Consider the following 8,314-nt stretch of genomic DNA (forward strand, 5'->3'; position numbering starts at 1 on the left):
AGCGCGACAGCTAGGGTTCCTAGCCGCTGCCACCGCTAACGGCCCGCCGCCGCGGCGCGCCCAGCCGGCCGAACCCTCCGCTGCCCGGCCTCCACCGCCTCCTCCTCAACGCGCCGCCTCCTCGACGCGCCACCTCCTCCTCGACGCACCTCCTCCTCCTCGACGCGCCGCCGCCCGATACCTCCTCGACACCGGCGTCCTCCTACGGCAGCCTGCCGTTATCCCACAGGTGATTCCTCACCTCTCCCCCCTTCCCCTCCTTCCGCCTCGTATTTGCTAAAACTGAGATGTAAACTAAAGGAGTTCGTGATTTGCAGAAGCTGTAGCATAATCCAACAAGTGATAAATGCAGTCAAAAGTTCACTAAGAAAATGCAGATGCTTCTCACTTGTTACTGAAAGTTTTCTGGAGTGATAAATGCATGCAAAAGAAGTTTAGTTAACTGTTACTGTTGCTGTATGAATTCCAACCAGGTCAATTTGCAGAGTATAAGGATAGCGTAGAAGACAAGTAGCATAATAGCATAGAACACAACCATGTCAATGTGCTGTATATAGCCAAGACAAGTAGCATCTGTCCTTAAGCAGAGTATAAGGATAGCATAGAAGAAATAGACAGGGTAGCAAGTAAGCTGAGATAAAAAAGTGTTTACTTTAAGTAATTATTTACAACAAGCATTGTGTAGGAAAATGTCATGCAGGCTGTAACTTGAACTTGAAGAACTCCTTAGATAGTTTTTTAGTCTCCTTATACAAAACAAGCTGAAGTTTGAAACCTATTTCTCCTAAGCAGACATAGAAAAATTGCAGATAAGTAGACACTGAAAATTGCAGCCATGTCAAAGTGTCATTTCATTTGGGAGAAGTAACTATAAGTAAAGGAAGTGAGTTGAATTGCAAAAAAAATGGAAGGTGAAATGAAAAGAACATTGCTCTATGTGAAAACTGTATGTGCAATCTACAAATGTGAAAAACTGTATGTGCTGTCATAGGTGTTGTGCTGTCAAAACTATATGTGCAATCTCCAGAACAATTACGCTTATGTGAAAACTGTATGTGCAATCTCCAAATGTATCATCATAATGTAGGTGTTGTGTTGTGTGATTCTTCATGCTAAGAACTTCAGCTTTTTCAACTTGCTGGACTATATGTTCATTGGTACTACTTGTGATGCTGCTGCTGTACTACTTGGGAATTTTGTCAACTTGATTAACTTCTGTTCCGGCCCTTGAGTTTGCCGGAATGTTGATTAACTTCCGTTCTGGCAAATTTGGGTACTCCATATGGCCTATTTTTCAGCAAAGGTCATGCTGAAATTTTCCGTGAATTTTAGCATGACTTTGCTAAAAATAGGACATATGGGGTACTTGCGACTAATGCATGGGTCGGGGTATCTTAGTACTTAATTAAGTAGGATCAACTGCCCCTTTATTCTTGCTGCATTAAACCATAGGTGGCAATAGAGCCAAGTGATTAGGCCCAACTTAGAATTCTCCTTAGCATTGATAAACCCTAGATGATAAACCCAACATAGGTGGCAATAGAGCCAAGTGATTAGTGCCAAGTGATTAGGCCCAACCTAGGGTGCCTCGGCATCGATAAACCCTAAATGATGAAAACTTAACTTGGCTGCCCCGGATGCCTCGGTGTCGATGAGAACCTAAATGATGTACGCTTAGGCTTTTAGGGTGCCTCGGCATCGACAAACCCTAAATGATGAGACCATGATCTTGTTCCTTGACAATAACCAACTTTTTGACCAAACTTTTTTCCTATTTAGAGCGAAACATGGCCCACAACGATGAGGTCGGTGGTTCGGGCGGCAAGCAATTCTGGGAGCTGTCCCAGGAGATGGAGGAACAACATCACCGCTATGAGGATGCCACGGAAGACACCGATCCTGATTACACAACCCCTAGTGGCGTCGGGGATGACACCACTGATGGTGCCGCCGAGGATGCCACCACTGATGATGGCGGCGCACACACAGATGGCAGCTAATCGAAGAAGCAAAGGAAGGACCGGCCTCCAAATGCGCTCCGCACCGTCAAGGAGGAATTCACTCAAGTGGACTCCGACGGGAATCCAACGGAGCCCAAACATATAGTCAAGGGGTACTCGGTTTAGCTCAGGTGCATTCTCCGGAGCACCGTCTCGATCAACACCGATAACCTTAGGAATAAGGACCACGGGAATTTGCGCAACCTCCTCTTCACGAAGCTGCACTAACGATACAAGTTCCCCGCCGAATTTGAAAACACACGCCTCTCAAGGAATAAAGTGAACAGTGCCGCCCTCACGAAGATGAGCACGGCCCTGTCTACATGGAGAAGCACGGTGAAGAGAATGATTGATAAAGGTGATAGTTATGAGAAGATCAAGGCGAAATGTCCTTTGATGAGGAAGATGAGTACAAGGAGTTCAAGATCAAGTGCTCGAGCAGCGCAACCTCCGAATCAAGTCAGTGGGGGAAAGAAATGCGGGAGTTGAACTTAGGGGAACACAAACTCGGTCCCAGCAGTTACAGAGTGGCGGAGCCTATATGGGACAAGGAGGACATGGAGCGTGCCGAGCAAGGCCTACCGCCCCGCTTCGAGAAATATAGCGGTAACAAGCAGACCAGGAACTATGTCAGGGCCCGGTACAAGGAGGACCCGATAACAAAGGAGCTTACCACGGATCCGAAGACCAGGGCGCTTGAGCTTGTTCTGGTAAGGAATACACCCCCGCGTAATTAGTTCCATATGGTTGCACTCTAGTTAATCCCCAATATTTCTAAATGGTTCATGTTCCTTTCGCAGGAAACTGAAAGTAGTAGCGCGGGGTCGTCTCAGAGCTCCCCTTTCGACACCCCTTTAAATAGGGCATTGAACATAATGAAAAGCAAGGAAAAGCTCACTAAGCCGACGTCAGCTGGTCGTGTGGCCGGCAAAGGCTTGTCCACAAAATGGGGGTCATACTATACCGCTGGTGTGCGGAAGGAGAAAAAGGCCATCTCGGAAAGCTAGACGCGCGAGGTTGAAGCACTCAAGGCACAAGTGGCACGGATTCCGGAGCTTGTCCAAGAGCAAGTGGAACAACAGCTGGGAATGAAGCTCAACGCCATGGTGCCTACATTGATTCATGGGCTGACGACGTGGATTGCGGGCGTTCAACAGGGGCCTCCCCCGGTTCCAGCTTCATGGCCAGCAACTCGCACAGTGCGCAGGAGGCGCCATTGGTGTCTCCGGTGGCAGCGCCATTGGTGTCTCCGGCGGAGGCGGTATTCGTGTCTCCGGCGTCGGCACGGGCATTGGAGCTTAATGCACCCGGGTGTACGCCGGCCGGCACCTCGCCAGCAAGCGGCCCCTCCGTCAGTTGCACGCCCGCTGTTGGCGGTGCCTCGACATTAGCCGAGCTCGACGGCATCATGGTAACTAAGCCTCTCGGCCGATGACTTCATCTCCTTGCCTTTGACTGGGCATCCCTGACGCCCTGTGCATGTTTTCGCAGGGCACTGCCGACGTTCCTTGCACTCTTCTGCACTTCGTGGGCGCCGAGCTGGTCGATGTCCCCAAGGGCAGAATCATTCAACCAGGCAACCGCATGTTCCACGGTAATCCGATGCCACCCACAATGTATAGGGTTGAAGTGGTTCAGGTGCTGCCAGGCTGCGACGAGCTGTTACCTCCGGTTCGACCCGCTGGGGCCAACGAAGAAGATGAGATGACCCTCAGCGCCTGCGTAAGCTGGCCGCTGCTTTGGCCGAAGAGCCAGATTCGTTTGGGGGCGGGGGACACCACCCCACAGACAAGACCGCCAGTCGTGCCGGCGCCAAGCCATGCAAGAATGCCGCAACGCTACCGGACCCTCCAGACATCCCTATGTCGGACATCCCTATGGCACAGGATCCGGACGACGACGACAACGACGACGGTACATTTACCAAAGTCGATAAGTACTTTGCCGAACATGGGTACGCTGACGAGTTCTGCGGGCCTCTTTCTCAAGAACCCAACCAAGACGACCGCAATCTAGCTGGTACGTCGGAGAAATCCAATTGCAATAGGCGTCGTCTGGTGTTCAGTTTTCAGGAGACGCCTCCAGCTCCCGCCTTCACCGAGCCTCAGATAGCTGAGGTGCGAAATATTATCAGCACCAACACGCTCAAGAAGGCGGTCTGTGAGCAGAACTCGGTCCCATTACAGGAGATCAGGAAGAAGGGACGGAAACGAAAGACTAACAAGGGCGCCGGTGCGAGCCAGCCGGCACCGAGTGCGATCCGTGCTTAGGACGGGCCACCTTCACCTAAGGATATCTCGAGGAGGGTGCATGTGGCGGGTAGGGCGATGCTACCGCCATATGCTGAATGCTGCAACCGGTGCTATGCGGAGTCTGCACGACAGTGTTCTTTCTTTGGAGAAGCGGCGTCTCAGGGAGAAGGATGTGGCATACCCAGTTTTCGTGGCCAAGGTGCCAGAGGGAAAGGGCTTTGTGGATGGCGACATCAGGGGTACGGTCGTCCTGCGGTTTGATGACATCTTTGCTATGTTTAACCTTCATCCGCTGCACTACACCTTCGTTCGGCTGTTTTCGCTGAGTATGGAGATGTGGATCATTAGAGACAAGACCCCGGACATCGTGATAGTCGACCCCTTCTACATGCGTGCCAAGCACTTGAGCAGCGTTGGGGACCGCCAAGTTGCGAGTTCACACCTCGAAGGCGTCATTCTGGCAAACCCAGATAAGGATAACTTCCTTGTGGCTTACTTTCCCGAGTAAGTCATCCCTTAACCGCCCCGTAACATATGATTTCTTAGATTTCGATCGTTCTTTTTTTCTAACATTCCGTGTTCTGTGCAGTGACACACATTGCACACTCATCCTCTTAAGCCCGAAATATTCCATGGCCACGTATTTCGACCCGAACCGTAACTCCAAGATAGACTACACAAATGTCAAGAAAGTTCTTGATGATGTTCTCCCCGGCTACGCCAGATCTGGAGGCACCTTCACCAGGACGGTTCGTAAGTACGGCAAGCACAAGTTCTCACACAATACGAAGTTCTGCTGCGTCAAGCAGCCACCTGGCGGTCAGAAGGATGCCTACTACGCCCTCCATCACATGCGGGCGATCGTAAGGGACCATCATCAACTTCTGCTACCAGATAATCTCAAAGATTGGGCCGCGAACTTGTCGGCAATCCAGGATGCGGACCTCAGACAAGAATTCTTTCGCATCCAGTCGGACTTTGCGGACATCATCCATCAAGATGCCTTCATACGTCGGGGCAGTTCTTCCTCAGATATCAACCGTCCAACAATGAGATAGATGGAATGCTACAAATGCAGGGTGACAACGACCGTGATTTCATGACCATCGCGACAGACGGCGGCTTCATCCACGCTCCCGTCCGATGAGTCGAGTCGAAAGTAGTGATGTGTAGTTCTGAAACATTGATTGGCTCATGTTGTAATTAATCTTTAATGAATTCGTATGTCTCTTTGGTTTGGACAGTCGTTCAACTTAGATGTAATCAATGCTATTTATTAGTAGGACCATGAATCGTGCTATTAATGTCTTGCTTTTCTCTTCCGATCCTTTTGTTGCATACTTATATATTGCTTATGTATTGTCTGTTGTTTGGCTTGTGCATAGAGATGCTGTCGTATGTCGTGTACAAGGGTAAGGTTCCCGGAGTCTACGACGACTGGGAGGAGTGTCGGAGACAGGTTCACCGTTTTAGCGGTAACAGTTACAAAGGGTACACCACTAGGGCGGAGGTCGAATCTAGATATGCCTGCTATCTAGCGGGAGAGAGGAGGCAGCGTTGGAGGAACCGGATGAAGACCAGTTTGATCGCGATGATGCTCATCGTGATGTCCACAACTCTCTTCTATGTGATGGTAGTTTAGATGGTCGATATCGACTTGTAATGTGAAGACAAACTAGCTACTCGCGGTCTCGAGACTTGTAATGTTCTATCTTTGTTCGGTCTTTTGAATTTAGAGACTAATATGATGATTTGTATTCGGAGACTAATCTTCTATTGTATTCGATGAATCTGCTGTTGCTGTGTGGTGTTGTCCAAATTCTGTCCAATAATATATTTTGTAACCTGTGAAAATATCAGAAAAGAAAAAAAATAAGCCCTAATATTCATACTAGTGGCGCACCACGCATGACACTAATGGCACACTGTGATAATCACACTAATGGCGCATTCCCCACTGGTGCGCCATTAGTATGCCAAAGCACATGGGTACATATGGCCCCATGGAAAGAATTCTAATGGCGCACTGTGGGCAATACTAATGGCGCACTACGTGGTGCCCCATAAGAACACCAGATACTAATGGCGCACCAGTGGTGCGCCATTAGAATTTAATTCTAATGGCGTGATGCTAGTGGCGCGCCAGTAGTGCGCCATTAGAAGGCAAAACTGGTGCGCCACTAGCATGCCTTTTCCTAGTAGTGCACTATGCATTTTCTATGAACTTTTTGGTAACTTGTTGCCAAAGGGGGAGAAAAATGTATAGATCATAGGCTTCAAAGAGAGAGAGTGTTGCTTTTGTTCTCTCTTGCTTTATTTTGTGGTTAAACTTGTTTGCTTTTGATTGTTTGAGTTACTATGCTTGTGAGACATTGGTGATCATGTGTTTGATCATAAGCTACACTTATGCATGTTTGATATTATCCTATCTATCTTATGTGATCATTCACTTTGCTTGGTGATGAGTGCATGTATTCAATGTTTATTATTTTGAGCGCTCCACCAAGATGTATGTGACATGGAAGAGTAACCCATGAGCCTAATTCATTGTGCATTTGCAGTCCAAAGCAAATCTTAAACCATGCAAAAATTTAGGGGGAGCTCTTGCTTATCACATACTTCTCAAAGCGACGATGTTTTTCAATATTATTATCATTTATCAGAGCTTTGATCTATATGTTGTCATCAATTACCAAAAAGGGGGAGATTGAAAGTGCAACTATCCCTAGGTGGTTTTGGTAATTCATAACAACATATAGCTCATTGAGCTAATGCTATTCCAAGACTATTATTTCAGGAAAGCTCAATGAATGGCATGGCATGGATGATGAAAGTGGATCCCTCAAAATACTAAGGACAAAGGATTGGCTCAAGCTCAAAAGCTCAAGACTCTTCATTTTATATTTTAGTGATCCAAGATCACATTGAGTCTATAGGAAAAGCCAATACTATCAAGGAGGGATGAGGTGTTGCTTAATGAGCCTCTTGCTTCATGTGCTTTGTGATATGCTCCAAAACCCTCAACTACTTTCCCACATCCACAGATGACCTAAACCCAAAGCCAAAATCGGTCACACTGATTCTTCCTATCTGGCGCCACCGATTCCAAAAGTCATAGCCACTACCACAAACCCTAAGAAAATCAGTCTTACAGATAGGGATCTCGGTCTCACCGAGATGGGATTGTAATCTCTTTGTTTCCCTTCATAACGTTTTTGTCTAACCGAAGTGAGCGATCGGTCCCGCCGAGATTGCAATGTAAACTCTCTGTTTCCTTTTTGTAACATTTCGGTCTCACCAAAAAGAGCAAATCGGTCCCACCGAGTTTACCTGTCGCGACCGGTTTTCTGGGTATCAATTTCCAGAAAATGGCCGTTGTGCTCACCAGCCCCAGGATTACTATTAGCTGATGAGGCACCAACTTGATACAGGAATTCCAAGAAAAGTACAAAATATGTAGTACAAGACCATTCTGGCATGTGAGTACAACAAATGGTTTCTAGTGGTTGATGGCGGAAGCGGTTTGTGGATCATCAGTGTCTATGGAACTCCATTTCCCGTAGGAACAGCTGACCAGGTTAACTCCTATCTTCGCGAGGCTGCTATCACCGTTCCTTAGTTTCCAGGGCTGTCTTCGCAACACTCCTCTCCAAGCAAGAAATCTGGCCAAGACAATAGACAGGGACAAGCCAGTGAGTACTCTGAATGTACTCGCAAACATTATGAACACTGGGATAATATAAATGATAATCATGCACTGAAATATTCTATGGTCACATCGTCAGTCATAAATAAAAATCTTTTATGCATGCAAGCAGGTTATTTATATGCAACACGAATAAGCAATAATGGAGTGGAAATAAAGTGCCGCAGTCGGGTGTCTGTGCGACACCACATAAAGGGCTTATAAAGTAAATAAATAACAAGCAATGCCACAGTCGGGCGTCTCAGCGACACCACATAAAGGGCTTATAAAGTAAATAAATAACAAGCAATATCACAGTCGGGCGTCTCAGCGACACCACATAAAGGGCTTATAAAGTAAATAAATAACAAGCAATG

The sequence above is a fragment of the Triticum aestivum genome, chromosome 3B (genome assembly GCF_018294505.1).
Source record: "Triticum aestivum cultivar Chinese Spring chromosome 3B, IWGSC CS RefSeq v2.1, whole genome shotgun sequence".
NCBI classification, from domain to species: domain Eukaryota; kingdom Viridiplantae; phylum Streptophyta; class Magnoliopsida; order Poales; family Poaceae; genus Triticum; species Triticum aestivum.